The sequence below is a fragment of the Cavia porcellus genome, unplaced genomic scaffold (genome assembly GCF_034190915.1).
Source record: "Cavia porcellus strain 051 isolate PalLab524CR breed Dunkin Hartley unplaced genomic scaffold, mCavPor4.1 scaffold_8, whole genome shotgun sequence".
NCBI classification, from domain to species: Eukaryota; Metazoa; Chordata; class Mammalia; order Rodentia; family Caviidae; genus Cavia; species Cavia porcellus.
The window spans coordinates 6591864-6612952 of NW_026947491.1; the positions used below are offsets into that span (position 1 = coordinate 6591864).

The 21089-nt window shown below is 51.6% G+C and overlaps 1 long non-coding RNA gene across 1 annotated transcript; it reads left to right on the forward strand.

Annotated features, from left to right (window-relative positions):
- Nucleotides 1-8206: 8206 nt before the first annotated feature.
- LOC134477223 (uncharacterized) lies at nucleotides 8207-20396 on the forward strand. Its single transcript, XR_010049117.1, has 2 exons — nucleotides 8207-18833; nucleotides 19513-20396. It is a non-coding gene; the product is annotated as an uncharacterized LOC134477223 (long non-coding RNA).
- The last annotated feature ends 693 nt before the right edge of the window (nucleotides 20397-21089 follow it).

Sequence of the window (21089 nt, forward strand, 5' to 3'; positions counted from 1 at the left end):
AAACAGCCCCGAACAGCACAGGAGTTTCAGCAAAGCCCTCTAGGGCATGTAAGGTCCAGATCTTCTGGACTCCCCTTAAAAAAGGTGAGGGACCAACCCCAGACTCTGGGTCTTGCTCTGCAGCAGGGCTGAGGACTGTCCCCTCCGAGGACTGTCTGGCTGCCAGCACTGTCCCTGACCCCCAGGCTCTGCCACCACCTCCCACCTGGCACTGGGTTGTCACTTGGCACCAGCTGGTGGCTGTGATGTTTTCTCCTTTCCAAGGGACACAGATGGGTGACCTCCGAGCACCCACAGCTCTGTGCATCCAGGACACGGGGACGTGAGTGGGACTGGAAGAAGCAGAACCCACCCAGACCTGGCTCAGTGAAGCTGAAAGAAGACGGGGTGTGGGCTAGGGGACCCCTGTTAGCTCCCTTTCTGACCCACGTTCTTGAGCCCGGAGCTGGTGTGGGATTTGACCCAAGAAAGAGGCCGACAGAGAGGCGAAGTGACCAGAACCACTTCTCCAAGGCCGCTCGACCAGACACCTGGCAGGAGAGGGGACCGTGGCCACCTGGTGGCTTTCAGGAGTTTGGGCTCAGCCAGGAAGCAGTTCCCAGGCCTCAGAGAGCGACACACTCTCATCACCTCAGGGCCTGTCTCATCAGCAGAGACCTAGCCTGGGCAGCAGCCACAGCCGGAGGAGTTCAAGCTTATCCAGCCAGGAGCCAGGATAAGCTTGTGTTTTGTGGCTCTAAGGGGTGGACCCAGGGCCCTCAGACTGATCTACATCCTCAGTCCTGTTTTATTTTATTTTTTACTTTGAGACAGGGCCTCACTAATTGGTAAATTGCCTAAGCTGGGCTTGAACTTGTGATCTTTCTGCCTCAGCCTCCCAGAGTGCTGGGATCACAGATGTGAACCACTGTACCCAGCGTGGAAGCCCAAGGTCACCATGCAGGCATGACCACACCCGCTGACTTCCTGAGGTGGGGACCCCTCCTTCTCTCCTGCTCCTGAGCTGCAGGCATCCCTGTTGTGCTCCTTGCCTCATTCCCGTCTCTGTCCTTGTGGTTACAGGGCACTCGCCCTGCAGGTCACAGTCTCTGTATCCTGCCTCCTTACACAGAGGGATGCTTGATATACAGGATGAATGGCTAAATTTTTAAAATACCTATTATGATAGAAGACGCACTGCCATGAGTTCCCTTAAAGTCCTTCTGTCACTTCACACGTGCTCGTCCCATCGTCCTTCCCTCTTCCACAGCAGCTCTGGGGTCCTCTTTCCTGAGGGTCTTTCTCAGGATCAAAACATAGTCACTGCCGCAGCCGAGCACCATCCAAAGGAAAGACAGGCTTGTAAAAATATGACGCTGTGTCCTCATCTGCTTAATCACCAGCGCTGGCCCCGTGTGAATTCCGGCTCTTCCAAAAGTCACAAAGACCATGAAAGGGAGACATTTTGAATTCACTCAGGACATTGAGGCAGCCAGGACAGTCCTGCTGAGGACACCTGCAGGTGGGCCCACCTCGCCCAGCGTGGCTTCAGTCACTTAGTTACCCTGCACAAAGCCCTTTTCCAAACGAGGTCACATCCTGAGGTCCCAGAAGCACTCGAGCTTGGGGACGCACTGTGCAGAACCGTGCACAGTTCATTTTTGTGTCCTTCGGATTTAGTGGTGTTTTGCACAGAGCACAGACTAGTGCTCCACAGCGTACTCAGAAAGGGATGCTGATGACACTGGGGACCAGAGGATGCTGGAGGCCATTTGCCGTTGTCACCGTTGGTCGCCCACAGGGACAAAGCAAAGTGGCTCAGGCAGGTGCCCCTGAGCCAGGTACTTCCGCTCTCCCCAGAGCCCAGGGCTGGCAGGAGGATGATCTTCTGTGCGAGGTGCAGCCCTGCAGCCACCAGGGGTTGGTGGGGAGAGTCGCCGGCAGCGTCTGCAGCTGCTGCTGTCTGTGAAGTGTGAAGGAGGCGCCGTCTGCCCGCTGCATCTGCTGCTTGCTCTGTTATTTGAAAGCAAACAAAGAAAATGAAACAAAGTCCAGATGCCTCCTCCAGGGTGGGCAGCTTCAGCGCTGTCTCTGAGTTCGCACAGGCATGGGCGCAGCTTCCTGGAGGACCGGGACAAGACTCCACTAAGATAAAGCGGGGTGCTCTGGGCATCCCTGCGATGTTAGCAGGCAGATGGGTCTCCTTTTAGGCCGCCCTCACGCGAAACACTCCCTTCCCAGCCCCCGGCCCCTGTTCTACCCTCAGGTGCAGCTAAGTGGGGATGCAGTGCCTAAACAGGGCCACAGCTCAGGTTGCAAGTGGGGCGGTGGGGAGGACAGAAAGCATGGCGGCAGCCCTGCCCAGACCACAAGCCCACTTGTGGCCTCTCCATTCCCAGAGCACAGTGTCAGTTAGCTCTCCCCCCACCCCGCGGGGACCCCATACCTGGCACCCACAACTTAAAGAAGCAGAGGCTGTGTCTGCTTACAGTTTCAGAGGGTTCAGTCCCTGGCCAACATGGTCCGTGTCAGGGAAAGGGGCGGTGGATCCCAGCTGCTTAGTTCATGGTGGCCAGGAAGCCAAAGAGGAAGGGGGCCACCAGATATAGACCCCCAGGTCACCCTCCACGGCCACTCAGACATACCCAGAAGCGAGCTTTACAAATCTACAGGGTGGTTCCCAAGCCCGTCAAGTTGACAATGTACTCAAACTGCCACAAGCACCTCACTCAGAGCTGGGGTGTACATTGCAGGCGCAGGCCCTGCTCCATCACAGAGACCCTCTGTCCCCACAGAGGCTCCTGGGAGGGGCCACCCTGGGAGTGACCACTGTATGGGCTCCTGGGACCTTAAAGGACACAAGTTTCCAGGTCACTTCAGTTCTCCCTTTTCTTTTCTCTCTCTGAAAATGTTAGGGTTCCTTCTTTTATATGTCATGAGTTCCATTAACCAAGTTATTTCTAGAATGTTCTGAAAGCTTTTTTCTTGCTTGCTTAGTCTACTGGTCACACTCCATTTTATGAATGTGAGGGGGGAAAAAGTATTGATGAATTTTAAAAAGCAAGAGGTGATGGACAAGCTTTCATATTTTAGACAACTTTTGAAGGCAGATTTTTGTCAGGAGAGCAGTTGAGATGTCAGAGAGGGCACCTCACCTAGACTGGACGGTGAGGAGGGACATACAGAGTGGCCTGTGAGCTGGCCAGAGAGCACCAAGGGGAAGACACAGGTAGATGCCTACAGATGCACCGAGGCTGCTGACCTCAGGGCAGCGAGTGCCGCAGGCCCACAGGACATACATTCCTTTCTACCAACCTCTCTCCTGGTGCAAATCCCTCTCCAGACACCGTGGGATCTTCCCACCAGTGTACTGAGCAGCCCAGTAACCATGCGCTGCTCTGGTCTTCATACTGAGTGACACTTCCATTCTTTTTAGTTTATATTATGAGACAGGGTCTCACTAAGCCACTCAGTTGAACTTGAGATGCTCCTGCCTCAGCCTGCCAGAGTACTAGATGACAGGCCTGCACCACCATACCCAAGTCCTTGTCCTCTCTCGGGTTGGGGTCACAGGACTGTCACCATGTGCAGCCCCCCTCTGTTTTGGCTGAATTTCCTAAATTCACCAACTTCTCACATCTATTTTGGGTCCTGGAACATTCACATCCTCCTAGAGCAGAGATTTCCTCTCTGAACACTGCTGCTCACCACTTACATAATCAGAGAAAAATAAAAACATCTTTTCAAACCAAAGTAAAAACCCAACAGAGCCAGCGACCTCTGAAAAGGGAGAAACTATCCGGGGCAGGATGTAAACATGTTTGCCAGATGAATCTAGTGTGGATAACTGGGTTTTTTCTTTTGCAGGACTGGGGTGTTGAACCCACGACCTTTTCACTGACCTCCAGCCTCATTTTCTTTATTTTTGTATTTTGAGACTGAGTTCTGCTAAGTGGCAGAGTCCAGACTGGACTCCAGCTTTTGGTCCTCCTGCCTCAGCCTCCCAGGGTGCTGGGGTCCCTGGCCTGCAACACGGTTTAGGCGAGTGCCACACACCCCACAGATACCCCTTGACCCGGGAAGCAGGCAGAACGGGACACACTCAGCTGGGATGGTGTGCGGGCTGGAGTGGGGGACTGGCACGGGGACAGGATGGGTGGCCTCTTCCTTCTTGGGTGCATGAGGTACACATGGTGAGTGGGGGGCTGAGGCATGTCCTGTCCCCGCAAGCACTAGATTCCAGGGATTTAGGGTGCTTCCACTAAACAGGGTGTCCGGCCAGGCTGAGCCTCTGCTCGCAGCGGGATGCAGAGGAGCCAAGCAGCGGCACGAGGAGGAGGCCCGTGCCACAGGACACCACAAGTGTCTCTCAGGCTCCAGAAGTGCAAGTCCCATTCTCACCACACTGCAGTCTCAGTCAGGGGCTTTTCTCTAACTGCTGGCCATGCCGTGTGGTTAGAGCCATAGCAACACCTGCTAGGTCTTTGTTCAAACATCACCGATGTCCTGGAACCTCCCCAGGCCTGTCTGTCTGTCCACCCACTCATCCAACTATCTCTTTCTCTCTGTGTCTCTGTCTGTCCATCCGTCAATCCATCCACCCATTCATCCAACTATATATCTATCCATTCATCCACTCACCCATTCAGCTATATATCTATCCATCCAGCCATTCATCCATCCTTCTACCTATCCATCCATCTATCCACCCACCTATCTATCTATGTATCATCTATCCATCCACCCATCTGTTTTATCTATCTGTCCATCCACCTACCCATCCATCCAACTATCTGTCCATCCACCCACCCACCCAGTCTGTCTGTCTGTCTGTCTGTCTGTCTGTCTGTCTGTCTGCCCGCCCTAGTCTTGGGGCTCAAATTCAGTGAACTACATCTCTAGTCTTTTTTTTGTTTTTTTGAACCAGGGACTCTTTGGATCACTAAGTTGTCCAGTCTAGGTGTGAGCTTTTGATCTTCCTGTCTCAGCCTCCCAGGTGCTGGGTCCACGGGCCTGTACCACCTTCTCTGAGCAGATTTTCTACTTGGAGAGCTGCCCTCTCTCCCTCTCCCGCGCATGTCACCGCGTGGGAAACCCTTTTATACTTTGTACTTTAATTATGAATGTACCACCCATCTCCCTTCCCTGAGGAGCTCACTGAGGCCGATTCTGTCTGTGTATCTGCCTGCCTGCCCACCTGTCTGTCTTACGCATTTTTTTGCGGGGCCCCCACCCTAGACTTTCCAGGCAACTGGGCCCCCTTAGGCGTAGCTTCTCCAGCCAGGGGTCCCCCGGCCCTGAGCCGTTCCCCACCTAAACCTTCAGCCCCATCTTGCACAGAGCCCCAGGAAAATTCTCCCAGCCTCAGAATCAGTGGCAGCCACGCTTTTCCCTGGCAACAGGTTTATTTTTACCTTACAGAGGCTGGAGTCAAGGGCACCAGTCATGTGACCGTTTCCTCCGTTTCCATTGGCTACTGAGGAGCTGGAGGCGGGGCGTTGCTTACCCGGGCAGGGACCCTGGATGGAGGCTGGATTTCCATGAAAGTAGATGTGCGGCTTCATTTGCTTTCTCCTGGCTCATTTTACCTCTCCCGTCTTTCTTATAATAATGTGACATATATATCTGTAAATATTATTTACATATTTGTAAATTCCCTCTCCTGTGGGAGGAGGTAGACGATGAGACAAGGGGTGAGAGGGAGAGAAACCTTCTCTCCTCCGGGTTTTGATCTGCTGTGATTTCTGCCCCTGCCCCTCCGGGCCTGCAGTGAGCTCCACCAGGACTGGGGACCCGCATCCTCCCGAGAGGGACGTTTCCCCTACACAGAAAGGAAGGAGAAGAACAAGGTCTAAGAACGAGGTGGAATCATTCAAGATGGAACGGGGTGTCTAAATTCCGTGATCCCAGGAACCGCTGTGGGGTTGCGACTCCAAGAGCAGGGCCTTGGCTCGTGCCCACTCTCCTGTCCAGCCCAAGCCGAGGAGCCCGGGGTTCCCGGGAGCAGCTCCAGGCTCCTCCCTCACAGGGACTGCCTGGGTCCCTGTTCAAATGGGCACCTCGCTGTCCCAAAGTGATGGGCCAAGTCCGCCTCATCCCTGTGTTTCCAAAGAGTCTAAACTGCTGGGCGCGGTGCTGCACGCCTGTCATCCCAGCACTTAGGAGGCTGAGACAGGAGGGTTGCAGTGAGATGGAGGCCAGCCTGGGCTACATAGTGAGACCCTGCCTGAAACAAACAAACAAATAAATAAAACCAAAGAATCTATACGCAAAAAGCCAGAGGAGCATCAGGTCCCCCTCTTGTAAACCCCTCATTTCCCTTCATCTTGTGGTTTGCTGCTATTCTTTCCTCTGTAGTTTGATATAAAGTGGTATCTAAGTTAAAATTGCAAATCTGTCTTACGATGCCGTGCTCCTCGGGGGAAGTTGTGAGACTTCAAAATCTTGGAAGCGAAAGAAAGAAAAGGAACCGAGGTGCTGATTTATTTTGGGAACAGTCAGCTCCCAGCTGCCTGCGCTCATGAAGTTCACGGCTAAATGTGAGTGGGAGCTTGGAGCTGCGGTGACTCACAGAACAGAGCCTGGAGCTCGTGCCTGAGGAGGGGATAGCAGGGAGCAGCGTCCGAAATAAACAAAATAAATAAATAATAACCACTTCCAGCCTGAGACTCGTGGGCTGGGAGTGGTTATTGTTTATTTATTTATTTTATTTCGGTGTTTTGAGACAGGGTCTTGCTATGTAGCCTAAGCTGACTTCCAACTCTGGGTGACCCTTCTGCCTCAGCCTCCTGAGTGCTAAGATTACAGGTGTGTGCCACCAGGCCCAGCTGGAGAGTAAAGTCCCTGTGGCAGCTGCCAAAGAAAGGTCCTGTCACAGTGCCCCAGGAAAGCTGAAGCTGGTCCTGAGTTTATTGTTCTTTTTTTTTTTTTTTTTTTTGTGGAACAAGGAATTGAACCCACAACCTTCGCCCTGAGCTATGTCCCCGGCCCTTTTCTTATTTTTTATTTCGAAACAAGATCTCTCTGAGCCACTACAGTGGGGTACTCTATCCCAGGGACAGCAAAGTGACCAAGGAGGGTCCTGCCACGGAGCAGAAACAGAAGGCATGAAGGAACGGCCTCTGTACTTCCTACAGGACTGGACTCCTGTCGGTGTCAGTCAGGATCTTGACACATTAAGCCACAAACATCAGCTCCTGGCAAGGAAGTGCCTTGTGTTGGGAACACATCAGGTGCATCCCACCAAGGAGATCCCCACATGAAATATTCCTGACTCCTGGGCAGCCTCAGGCACCCTTCCCTTCATACCCTTCCGCCTGGGTGGTCCTGAGCATATTCTTATGGGTCAGATCACAAGCTGGTCCGTCTTGATGGTCACTTGATAGGGTTCAGAGACACCTGGCGTGGTGGGGGGATTGAGAGGGCAAACACTGCGCATGGATTAACCTGAGGCTGGGTTCACAGCTGGATGGGCTATGAGGTGGCAGGTCCAAGTTGGAGGAAATGCGTCGTGATTGTATGGTTTGGGGACTCTACCTGGTCTTGGGCTATTTCTGGCTCTTCCTGTTTTTTGTTTCCCAACCACTATGAGGTGCATTTCTTTGTGTCTTCATGCCCTTCCACCATGATGTGCTGCCTCAGAGCAGCTGACCGTGGACTGAACCCTGGGAAACGGTGAGACATATTAACGCTTTCCTCCTTTAAATTGGGTGTGTTGGGCAATTTATCCCAGTGGTGGGAAAGATGTTAAAAAGTGTGGCTGATACTTCCTGTGTGACCTTGAGCCAGCCTCATAACCTCCCTCTCCCCAGTTTTCTCATCAACAAAGTGGGTATGATCATGCTAGACCTGGCTGCACAGGATTCTAGCAAAGAATTCATGAACAACACATGTAAGATACTTGGACTGGGCCCAGGAAACAGAGTCCTTGCTATGACTCCTGCATATCTCTGCCCATGGGCTCCTGGAGGAAATATTCCACTGTCACTTGTGCTTTCCAGAAGGAATGAGGGGAGAGGATAGAAAGGAGCTATCAAATCAGTGCCTCAGATGTATAGCTGGCCTAGAGCTACGAGGCCCATCTTGAAACAAATGTGGACATCAGAAACAGTGACAGCTGCTGGCTTCCCCCTGGGCCTTGGTTCATAGGCTGCTGCAGGACACTTGGGACTGGACCCAGGTATTGCTGGAACCTGGAACTGGTGGCCCAATGGCTGTGGGATGCAGAAAGCCCGTGAGCTTTGGGGCCCGCTCCCCACTTTGGTGCTGTGTGGATGGGGCCGTGAGGGAAGCTAACCCTGCTGCGGTTTCTCCTGGGGCACAGCAGCTCCCCCACAGGGCCCAAAGATCACACTGATGGGCACGAGCAAGTATCTCAGAATCGGAGAGCAGAGTGAGCCTTATGAGTGTTCCCTCCCACCATTCTCTATACTCTGTTCACTCTTTGAAACTAGAGGATTTGTTAAAGGTTCATGAAACTTAGGAGGTGCAATGTAGATTAATTCTTCAATCAGGGACTCAGTTCCAAGACCTGGGTGAAAGGCACAGTATGTGGGTGACAGCTGATGCCCTGTGACCTGGAAACTTGGGACGATTTGACCTCAACTGTGACCCTGGGGTACCAGGCCCACAGCAGCCAGGAGCAGAAGCTTCCACCCAAACGCAGAGCGGTGCAATCTATCTACCAGCGCCAGAACTGAGAACTAACAGAGAATTGCCCACGTTTGGTTTGTTTGCCCAGACCTGAAAATAAACTGGTCTCCATGGAGCGAGGATCTCATAAATAAACGTTTTGGAACCCTGCTTCGCCTGCTGTCGAAGGCTTGGAGACGCCTTATAAGAAGCATGCTCAAGATGATTTAAAAGTAATCAAATAGAAGCCTGAGCGACGGTTTTGTATTATTTTCTCGAGAATCAGGGAATACCAGATGGCTGTAGGAACAACGGATTCTGTAACTATCCTCTTATTTTTGTAGACAATAAATCAAATTACTAGCACCCATGAATATTTTGGCTCAAAAGCAGTAGCTTCCTTGCAGTAATTAACCCTGGAGGGCTGGCACGGAGATGGAGGAATCAGTGGAACAGACAGAGAATCCAGGTGCCGGCCTATGTGCTACCTATTAGGATCTGATAAAGATGATATTTCGAGTCGCTGGGGAAAAGACAGATGAATCAACAGATGTTACTGTCGGGAGGGGGAACGCGGTTAGAAAAAGCTGACGTGGGCCCCACACAGCAATCTGGGTGCGTTAAATATCTAAACATATGCCATGGAGTCTGCAAGGAGCTATAATGATCTTTTTAAAAGAAAAGAAGCCAAAACACCCGTGAGGGGCTCAAATGGAGGCGTCTCTCCCATTTCTGAGCTGTGAGTCTGGAAGCCAGGAGGAGGGACCTCTCGATCAGGACAAAACATTGCATTCTTACCCCACCCACCCCCGCTGACCAAACAGCGCCCAGGAGTGGAGAACTGGACGCCCGAGGCCTCGGACAGCACCCCAGGCCCACCCATCCCTACAGAGCTGATTTCCCTTCCTTCTCTGCACCCTTCCTGTGTGTTCTTCCTTTCTTCCCAGTGAAAGGAAGCAGAAGAAAACAGGACAAAACCGTTTGGACCAAAGTGAGAAAGCATCTCTCACGGGCCTGTCGGACTGAGGCTGCTGGTCAACGCTAGTGAGAGGGAAAGAAAGGAAACCTACAAACTGCAAAGGCCGCGGGCAGGAGGCTGCTACACAGGAAGATGAGGGAGAAATCAAACTGCTAGGGAAGCAGAAGCAATGGAAAACTAATCAACGCCTAAGACACACACCCAAGGGAGAACAAAGATTCAAACGAGGAGGTCTGGGCAGCAAACAGTGAATGCATGAATTTTTAAAATGAGGTGCAGTTGAAGACACATGAAACACCTTCTAAACTTTCCTGACTTGGAGCACACTCGTCCCACCGTCCTGGCCGCTTCCTGCAACAGCTCTGGAGTCCTCTCTCCGGAGGGTCTTCAGCTGCACTGTCCTGGCTCCTCAGATTTCCTTTTCATGGTCACTGTGACTTTTCACAAGAGCTGGAAGCTGCATGGTGTCAGATCTGGTGGATGAGGACTCAATGTCATGTTTTTCCTACTATAAATGTTTAGAATCTATTCAGGGCATTGAGGCACAAAAAGACCCTCAGGAAGGAGGACACCAGAGCCGCTGCAGGAAGCGGCAAGGATGATGGGGTGACTGTGCCTGAAGCAAGGGGAATATTTTGAGCAGAATTCATGTCAATGTGTCTTTTCCTGTAATGCACTGATTTTATTTTTAGCAAACATTGACTACGTTTTCTTTATCGCAACCCGTAGAACAAAAAGGATGAGTTTCAAAAGGAAATTTGCCTGCATGAATGAGCAAGCCTTTTACGGCCCAAGTGCTTCAGATCCACACACAAGGATGTCTGCATGGCCCTGATTGCTGCCAAGGTCCTTCACAGAGGAGGAGAGCAGGTCTGGGGACAGTCAGGAGACTTTTCCACAGTCACGCAGTGGCACTTGGAGGTGGGACACAGACCCGGGCCCCTTCTATCGCTGACAGCCCAAAAGCAAGGAGAAGAATGAAGCCTGGAATTAAAGGGCAGACAAGGCCTGAGGACCCCGGGGAGACTCTGTGTCTGGGTCTCAGTCCTGCAGGTGTCTGTATCACTGGACCACTGCTCCATGCCGGCCGCTCCTCAGCAGCTCCATTGTCCACCCATGGCAATCCGTGAGCCTTAATTTCCTCTTTTGCTTTCTGGAACCTGAGGTCAAATTGGAGGTCAGGGAGGGTCTTCCGTCACTGCCTGGAAACTAAGACAACCCTAAGCCACAGTCCACAGAGGGCAGGATGGCCTGCTCTCCGCTGAGGTTGGCAAGGGATGACCCGTCCCTGGTCCCCTCATCCTGTGCTGGACTTGTGCCCTTGGCAGGTGACTGGATGGGGTGCCATGCTCATCAGAGGACCCAGCATGGATGAGTGCAAGGTCAAAAGTGCTGCAGGACGCAGGGCCTGGTTGGAGGAGGTCACTGGGGTCTGACCTGGAAGGGTGCGTTCTTGTCCCCAGCTCCTCCCTTTTCTTTCTGCTTCCTGGCCACCATGAGGTGAGCAGCTTTCTTGGCCAGGCCCTGGCACCATAATGTTCCTGCCTCAGAGTGTCCAACCATGGACCGAACCCTGTGCAACCGTGAGCCAGGTCAGTCTCTTCCTCTGTGAAGATGTTGGGCATTTCGTCCTGGTGATGGGAGCATGGCTGGGCTGCCTTTTGATAGAAATACACTGCTTACCCATGGCTTTTCTTCTGGCCACCCAGCTACACGTCCCCATCTCCGACATGCTGTGACACCATGGACACTCAAATGGAACACCCTAACATGCTCTGCGACCCCAGTGCTGAGGCTTCTGTGCTCCTTGTGACCCTCGCCGACAGCCTGGTGTCTGGAAAGCTCCAAGCCTATTGTCCTGTGCCTGCCAGCCCTCTGAGGCCAGCGCCCAGCTTAGAGTCCATTGGTACCACTTCTGTGACCCTGTGGCCAGAAAGGACAGCAGCAGGACAGGCACATGGCAGTGAAGACCCTGGTTTGCTTCCATCAGCAAACACCCCGGGCGCCAAGGAGCAGGCGGAGACAGCCTGGAGCTGCCGATGCTCTCCAGGCTTTCACAGCCTGGAGGAGAAAGAAGTGGAGGTGCAGGAGGGTCGAGGGGCAGCACAGGGGCGACAAGGGGGACAGGGCAACAGGGGCCAGCAGCTGCTCCTCCCCCAGCCTGCAGTCAGAGGAAGGCTTCTTACTTTAACCCGCAGCTGAGCAGAGCCGGCCATCAGCCCAGCCCCACAATCTGCCATGTGGCCAGCACTTGCTGTGATCCAGGTGCCTTCCTGGCCGCCCACACCACACCCACGATGCTGGTGACAGAGAGAAAGTGACTCAGAGCCTTGGCTGCTTTGCACAGAGCTTCTGAGAGGCGTCAGCTGATGGCGGGGAATCACTTGAGCCAGCGTGGTGGGACCCACCAGTCAGTGTCACCTAGAACTGGAGCCAAGGGACATCAGACCCCATACTCACCCTGTCCCTGAGCTGACTGCAGAGATGATTCTAGAACTGACCACGGGAGCCAGGTGTGGAGCTGCACGCCTGTCATCCTGGTACCTGGGAGGCTGAGGCAGGAACTCACTGTGTAATTCAGGCTAGTCTTAAACTCACTGTGTAGCCTAGGTTGCTGTTGAACTTGCGGAGATCCTCCTGTCTCAGCCTCCCAAGTGCTGAGATGACAGATACAAGCTACCCACCTGGCTATAATTAATTAATTCTAAGCACCAAAACCAATCACGTTTACATGACCATCGTACAAATATCTTCTACAAATTAATATGCTCTGCCCCAGTGAGCTTTTAGATTTTTTCCGGTGATTTTTAAAATGCGCTCAGTATCCCTGTGGTCTCTCCTGTATTTCCTGTGCTTGTGTTTTAGAGTTAGCTTTAGGGTAGATTTGTTGAGACTGTGCAACTTCAGCTTCATTAAGCAGTTCAATTCTTTTTCCAAAAGAACCTCAGTGCTCGGCGGCTGAGGCAGGAGGATCTCTGAAAGTTTGAGGCCAGCCAGAAATACGTAGTGAGACCCTGTATAAAAAACCAAACCAAAGCAAACCAAACTGGTGATATTCTTTCAGCCTCCATCAGCCATGTGAATGAGCTGCTACACATCTTATGAAACCATCTCACCAGACTTCAATTTTTTGTTAGCAAGTGACGGGTATCAAACGGTACCCTCCAGTGACCTGAGCTGCTATCCATCATTCACTGACACCCACTTTGCCGCCACACATTAATTAGTTCAGTGCGTCTTCTGAGACACACTGGAGTGTTCTTTGTTCTTCTGTATTTTTAAAACTTGGGTAGTTTTTGCTTTGGTCTCCTTAGAAATTGACCTCTGTATTCCAGGTACTTTGTGAGTCACGTGACCTCTGTGTTCCAGGTACTTTGTGAGTCACGTGACTTCTGCATTCCAGATACTTTGTGAGTCACGTGACCTCTGTATTCCAGGTACTTTGTGAGTCACGTGTTGTGAGCACCTTCTGTGAATCTATGCCACAGCCTAGCGCTTGCAGCTGGGCCCGGGAGAGCGGCCTTGCTGCAGTGCTGCTGACCGGGTCGCCGTCCTGCAATCCTGGAGGGAGGAGAGACCAGGAAGCAGGCCCAGGCGTGCTGTCTAAGCTTCCATGTTAGCATGTAAACTCCCACGGGGCACACTGAGTTTGCTGGGAGAGGAAGTAAAGATCCGATCTCAGAGCTCACCGCTGTCAGTCATCCAGCCAGGCGGGATCAACAGTCATCTCTGACAGTAAGCCCTATCACTATCCATCGGCCGTCCCTGTCCCTCAACCGTGGCCAGCCCTGACCGCACCCCCCTCCCCGCTCCGGGGTCTCTTTCCCATATGCATTCTGGAATCCTCTTGTTGAGTTCAGTGAAAAATTTTGCGGGGGTTTCAAAATTAGGATTATGCTCAGAAGGCTGAGGCAGGAGAATTGCCGTAAATTTGAGGCCAGCCTAGGTTACACAGAGTTCCAGACCAGCCTGGATTACACAGCAGAAACAAAACAAAACACAAGAGTACAACAAACCCATGCACCATTTTTGAGAGAATTAATCAGGTCAGGAGATCGAAACTTTCTCTCCATGAGCAGGGCACAGCTCCAGGTCTCCTAAACAATAGATTTTATTGTTCCCTACTGTTTATTTCTAGGTTACCATGTTCATTTTTGCGTGGTTTTTTTTTTTTTTTTTTGGTAGTGATCATAAATGGTATTCATTTCAATTGATATTTTAGAACTTTTGGATGCATACTTGGCACAGAGAAATGTAATTCTTTAGTTTAAAAAAATCTAGTATCTTAGCAGCCTTATTAATTCTAATGGCTGCTTTATCTCTTGGTTCCACATAGTGTCATGGCATTTGCCAAAGACAGACAGACAGACAGACAGACAGAGAGGGAGGGAGAGACAGAGAGTGAGGGACGGAGAAGGAGAGAGGAAGGGAGAATGAACTGCACTCCGGAGCTGTTTTTCCCCGTTTTCCACACTTCCCCTCCATTCTCTCGGCTGGCTGAAACCCTGTGTGTTAATTCCTTACACTGTGAGAGTGAAATCCTTCGCCTTCCGCTGGGTTTTAACAGTAATTAACGTAATGTCTCACACCATTAAGTAATATGAGACCTATAGGTTTTCTTTCTTAAGGATCTTTATTACAGTAAAAAGATTTTATTGTGTGCTGAATTTCTTTTCCTTTTTAAAAAAATTTTAAGTAGGTGTTATATTTTATCCTACGCTTTAGAACATCTGTGAAATCACTGGATTCTTTTTCTGTGCTAATGTGCTTAGTCATATTAGCAGAACTTCTCCTTGGGCAGGAGAAATTAAAGGCTTTTTTAAAATTTTGTTTTTGTTTTTTGGGACAGTGTCTGTCTGGGCAGTTCCGGCCAGCCTTGAACTCACTGTGCAGCCAGGGCTGGACTTGGATCCTCCTGCCTCAGCCTCCTGAGTGCTGGGATCACAGGTGTGCGCCACCAGGCCCAGTTTAAATGCTTTTTAAAAAATTTAAGATCTACTTTGTAACCAACACTCTTCTGCTGAAACCTGTGGCTTCCCAGCCCAGGAAGAGGACAGCGATGGCCCCAGGAATCTGGGGGTCCTGGGCTGCAACTCAGAGAAACAGTGCGTCTCTGCCGAGTGCCTGCAGGACTTCTATGAGCCCACACCCTCGGCCCATCATTTTAAGCCAAAGCTCAGTCCTGTGGGAACCATGGTATCAGGCAGGGAGCCCTCAGAGACAGAATCACAGGTCTACCTGTCCTCTGTCCATCCCCTTACTTTCTCAGCGGCAACTCAGTTTTTCCTGACCAGCCACAGCATGAATAGCTTACTGAAAAATGTTTGTTGAATGACCGAATGAGTGAATTCACATTAGCTCTGTGCTCAGACTGCAGGTACAGAACTTTAAGAATACAGAGGAACCCTTTTTTTCCTCCATCATTTGAAAATCAAGCTTGGGAGTATTTTTAACCATGAAAACGTGATTTTCTTCTGCCTGGCCCACAGTGCTGCCTGCCCCCAGCTCAGCTGGCCCCACCATGGGTCCTCACAGACCCCTCTACCCCTAGTGCCATAAGCCCCAGTGTGACCGATGCCACTGGCAGAGCAGTGCCCTCCCCCATCTCCAGGATCAGAAGCTGTTTTTCAGGCCGAGGAAAACTCTTTCAAATATCAAATGCTTCCCTACCAGACTCACAAAATAAAGGCAACGACTCCAAGCAGCTCAGATGTGATGAGAGGCTGTAAAAATCACACCAGGAAATTTCCAGGGCTTGGTTCACACCAACTAGGTGCACAGAGAACTTCTGCAAAAGCTCATTATAATGTAAATTTAGCTGAGCACAGTGGTGAATACCTGGAGTACCATCCTTCAGGAGGCTGAGGCAAGAGGATTTCTGTGCCTTTAAGGCCAGCCTGGGCTTCACAGCAAGTTCAAGGTCAGCCTGAACTACAAAAGGAGACCCTGTCTCAAACAAGCAAGCAGAAAACAAACAAACAAACAAACGTAAATGTAGACTTGAAGCACCCTGGATCTTTGGAAATCACCCCAGTTCCAAGTATAAGGAACTCTCCTGGCAGATGCTGTCAGAGTTTGTGTTTCTCATTTCTCCTCCTGCACCCACCAACTCTGGCTTGCAGGCAGGCCATGCACTCCTGGAGGTCCCTGCCTGCTGCCCTGTGCCAGCGTGTGGGCCGCCTAACTGAGATTCAGCCTGACCAGCTGCGGGGCTGTTTTGCCGTATAATATAAGAACATGATTATAATACAGCAGACTGAAAGGTATTTCATGGTGCAGATTTTGGAAAGCAATTAGACATCTCCAAACAAGTTTCTGCTGAATTCCACTGACCTTGACGGTGTCTGCAGCCCAGCTGGGCACCTCTGAGGAGCACTGAGTCAGAGGCATCTTCTGCACCTTAGGGCACCACCCAGTGGCCAAGGACACCTGTACCCATGCCCTTCACCTCGTGCTGGAGTGCTTCAGTGTTATGATAATCAACTCCTTTGTTTCCATAAATCTGTTCAAGACTAGCCTGCCTGTCAGTATAGGACTCAGTGCAGGTAACCAATTCTGTAATATTCTGTCTCTTGCTCTGTACCTCTCCCTTCTAAATGCTATCCAAACTGAGCTCTGCAAACTCAGTGCTGTTGCCTTTGGGAATTATCCTGCTGTAACAGTTCGCTGGGTGAAGATGGAGCCGTCCTGTCCTACGGTGTAAGGATTAAACACTGCTGCTGCCTTCTCGTCTCCTTTGAGTCTCACTTGGGGATTTTCCTGCCACATTTCCCCACAAGTCCTGGTGCCTGGGCTCCATCCTGAGCCCACCCCGGACAATGCCGAATCGAGGCTCTAGGTGTCTGCACCACAGAGAGGAGACAAGATCCCCCCTGCCCCCCTGTACTCCAGGTGGCCGTTTCCATCTGGATTCGCCCTTGCCAACCTGTTTGCTAGACCCACAGGTTACAGGGCTGCTGAGGCACAAGGGCTTGATGAACAGTAACTAAGCCTTCAAAACTCAACCACCTCTCAGCTGGGTGTGGTGATGCACACCTGTAACCCCAGCACTGTGGGAGGCTGAGGCAGAAGGATTTCAAGTTTAAACCCAGCCTGGGCAACTTAGTTAGCCAGATACTAGTTTAAAAATAAAAAATAAAGGGCTCGGGACGCAACTTACTGTGAAGGCCCCGGGTTCCATCCCCCAGGGGTGGGGAGAAAAGCAAGCAAGCAACCCAGCTTTGCCCTCCCGATGTGCCCCCCCTCTTCTGGGGGAACAACTGCCTCCACCACAAATCTGAGCATTTAGCAGGAAACTGTCAAGGAGGATCCAGTTAAATTAGCATAAACGCAAATTAGCAATTACCAGCTGTCAAGTCACAGCAGAGGCCCAGGAATTTCGACAACTATCAAGACATCATTTAAAAATATTTAATTCCACTCATCCCATTCCAACTGGGGATGGATTGCATCTGCTCGGAGGGTGCGCTCTTGAGGGGGGAAACTGAAGATGCCAGAAGGCACTTAATTTCCGCCCACCTGATGCCCCAATCACGAGCTGTGTAGACGGGGAGGGGCGTGTTCCTGCGCACCCGTTCCCTGACAGCCTGCTCAGTCACCTGAAGAAGCCACAGGGCTTCTCACTGTGCGACTTGGACAGCCTGCACCACGTGTGTGAGATGTGCTTGGAATTACAGAGCATTTTTCTAGCTCTCAAGAGACAGTAGGCATTTTAATTAAACAGATGAAATTTAAAATCCATCACTTAAACTTTGCAGAGAATTAATCACTTCAGCCTTCCTAGCATTTTGCTTCAAATGTCTCAAGATCTTAAACTTCTGAAAGAGGACTCCAGAAACAAGCAGGACAAGCAATGACGAGCAGCCTGTACTCTAAGGAAGAGGAGATTGCTCTCACGGGGATTCCCTGAATCCCTGAGGACACTCCCAGATCCTTCTCTTTCCCCAAAACCCTCCCCTCAATGGCCATATACAAGGACCCTTCTCTCTGGTGCCCAATCCCAGCATCCCCCTCTCTGATGCCCAATCCCAGCATCCCCCTCTCTGATGTCCAATCCCAGCATCCCCCTCTCTGGTGTCCAATCCCAGCATCCCTCTCTCTGATGCTCACTCTTTCTGGTGGTACATTTTCAGGATCCCTTTCTGATGGGCATGCTCAGAATGTCTCTGTTTGATGTGTTTCCAGAGTCCCTCTCCCTGACGTGAGTTGCCAGTCTGACCAGTGTTCCCAGCATGTGTCTTTGATTTCTCAGGACCCCTCTACCCAAGAGTATATTCCCAAGATCCCCAGGTCTTTTTCATTCTATTGTGATGCTGGGGAGTTGAGCCCAGGCCCCACACCTGTTAGGTAAGCGCTCTACCATTGGGTTACACCCCCAAACCCAAGATCTCTGTACCTCAGCATCTTCCTGCCACCCTCTCTGCCACTGTGTTCCCAGCATTCCTATGTCTGATGGGCATTTCTAGGACATCTTTCTTATGAGTTCTCCCAGGATTCCTCTCTCTCTGATGTTATTTTCCAAGATCCCTCCTTCTCTGATGTTGTTTTCCATGATCCCTCCTCTGATGTTATTTCTCATGGTTCTTTTTAATGTCACTTTTCAGGAGTCCGCTTGCTGTAATTCCATGTTCCCAGGATCCCTCTTTGTGATGTCATTGCCTAGGATTCCTTTCTCTCTGATGTCACTTCCCAGGACCCCTCCCTCTGTTTTTCTGTCATCAGGAGGCTTCCCCCAGTCCTACCGTGACATTGCCAGCCTCACATGTGTACCGGCCTCTTCTGTTCCCCACCACGAGTAACAGGCACTCACTCTGCCTCTCAGGCCGAGCAGCCTCCAAGCGATGGCAAAACCTGTGCATGCCCCAGAGAGCCCTGAGAATGCGCCGGAGCTGGTGCCGCAGGAGCGCAGAGGCTGCAGGAGGCTTGAGATCTAATGCCACAGCCTCTGCCACCTCCCAGCCGCAGTGCTCCAAGTCCCAGGGGACAGTGAGCTGGCACTGTTGTCCCCATTTTGCAGCTAGAGAAACTGAGGACCGGGATGCCTGACACTGACTTTGGGAGTAAAGCCCAAAGGTGAAAACAGCAGCTGCTGCAGGGCTGCCCTGAAACCAAAGACCAAGCTTTACACTGCGACCTGAGGAAGCTGCAGAAGGTGGCTGCTAGGGGCACCGACAAGGGGCGGCTGGAGGGACCGGGCCACAGAGCTGTCCCTTGTCCTGACTGCGAGGTGGAGAAGGGACTGCAGGTCAGAATTTATTTCCTCTTACCAGTTTTTTTAAAATGTGAAGTATTTATTTATTTGCTTATTGTAGTGCTGAGCATTAAACTGAGGCCTTCATACTGAGCTACCCAGCCTTTTATTTTTTAATTCTGAGACAAGGTCTTGCTAATTTGCCCATCTGAGCTCGAACTTGTGATCCTCCTGCCTCAGCCTCCCAGAGTGCTGGGATCACAAATATGTACTAACGTGCCCCGCTATAAACTGTACCTTAAAGTTTTGGTGCATGCCATGAACTTCAACAAAAAGTAAAAATGATAATAAAAGTAAAAGCGATTCTAATGTTCAAGGAATGCTCAGAAATTCACTTTTGTACACAGGGGCCCTCACTGTCATGGTCTGAACCTAAAATGTGCCCTCCAGTCTCATGGGTGTGGAGGGAATTGCACTACAGGGCTCTGCGTGCCTCAGTGGATCCACCGAGGATGAGGTCAGGGCTGACTGCTGCAGGCGGTGGCGCCTGGCTGGAGGAGGTCGCTGGGGTGTGGCTGGGAAGGGTCTTCTCCCTCCTCAGCGCCTCCCCTCTCCTCTGCTTCCTGGCCACCATGGCATGCGCCAGGCCCTCCGCCACCATGCTCCTGCCTTGGAGCAGCTGACCATGGGCTGCACCCTGACCTCCATTAAAGTCTCTTTCTGTTCTCTGCAGGCTCCATTGTCCCTGCGATGGGAGAGTGACTGAGAATCAGACTTTATGATTTCTCAACCAGGAAGCGAAGGACACAGAACTGTGCCCTCCCTCACCCTCTCCAGACATGGAACCCCACACGCTACCCACCCGCAGAGGACCGACTCCCCCATGCTGAGCTCTGCGGGTGCCTGGCTCCTCCTGCCTGTCCCCACGCCCAGGCACAAAGCCTCCTGGCCCAGCCCCAGCATCACCCTCACTGGCAAACAAGAGCCTGGCGTTTGTACAATGCTTTTGTTGAAGCCAGAGTGCTGACCACAGATGGAAGAAGTGTGGGTTTCACACAGACCAGCCCCGAGTCCACGGATGCACACTCGGGAGGTCAGACCCATGGCCTGGCCGGGCAACAAAGTTCCTATGGGAAAATGAGCCCATGTTCCGGTGGTCAGAGTCCCACAGAATCCCTCCAAGGCTCTGTTTATTGTTTAAAAGCGCATCCACTTGGCATTCTGTGCGGGCCGCTGAGGTGTGGGCTGAGGGATCCCCACAGAGCACACAGGCGGCCCTTTGACAGACCCCACCACTAATCAACTGTGCAAATGTTGTATTGCAAACTTGGACAGACTCAGGTAGGGCCAGCTCCATGCCAGGTGACAGTACCATGCTCCGAGCTCTGTGCACAGTGACCTGCGCCCTGGAAGATGGGGGGGGGTAAAGGGTTGGGGCAGCAGGATGGGGGCAGAGCTGCCCACAGCATGTGCAAATGTCCCGAGGCAGAGAAAAAAGCAGTCAGCGTGGCCCAGTGGGCAGACAGCAAGGGGAGGCCAGTGGCAGGGATGAGAAGAAGGAGTTGGTGGGAGCTACCAAACCCTTTTCTCCTTTCAGAAAACCAAGAGTCAGCTGCAGATTCTGTCCGAGTCTCATTTTGATCAGTTCACTAACCACGTAGTTGACCCTTAAAGCACTTGTGTCAGACATTAGTGACTCCGGTCTGCTGCCAAAGGACTTAGCGTCCTGGGAAATACAGCTCTACCCTCAGGGCCTAGCTAGGGAAAAAGTGCACACTCACTGGGAGGCTGAGGCAGGAGAAAGGCAAATTGGAGCCTACCCTGGGGCAACTTAGTCACTTAGAGACTCTGCCACAAAATAAAAACACAGAAGAGGCCTGGGGGTGGAGCTCAGGGTTAAGATCCTGGGTTCAATCCCTGGTCTCTGCACACACACATGCTTGCACATGCATGCATGTGCAAAGGCACTGATGTACATTTGCCCAGATGGACAAATCCTCCTACCATGGCTCACGTCACATGACCACGTCGCAGAACCACTCTCAGCCTGCACACAACCCTCCAGCTCCTGCTATAAGGGGGCATTTGTGGGTGTAGACCAGGTTAGAAAACAAGATCACCGAGCCAGCCTCTCTCACTTTCACTCAGGAGACATTATACACATGAAGGTCCAGGGAGAAGAGAGAGGTGGGGGATTTCAAAAAATATTGCTTCCCATCTATTGGGGAAAATGTTGCCAGTCCCAGGAAGAAAAGCTGTGTTAGCGAATAAAACATTTCAGGACAAGGTGGATAGCACCTGGACTGGATA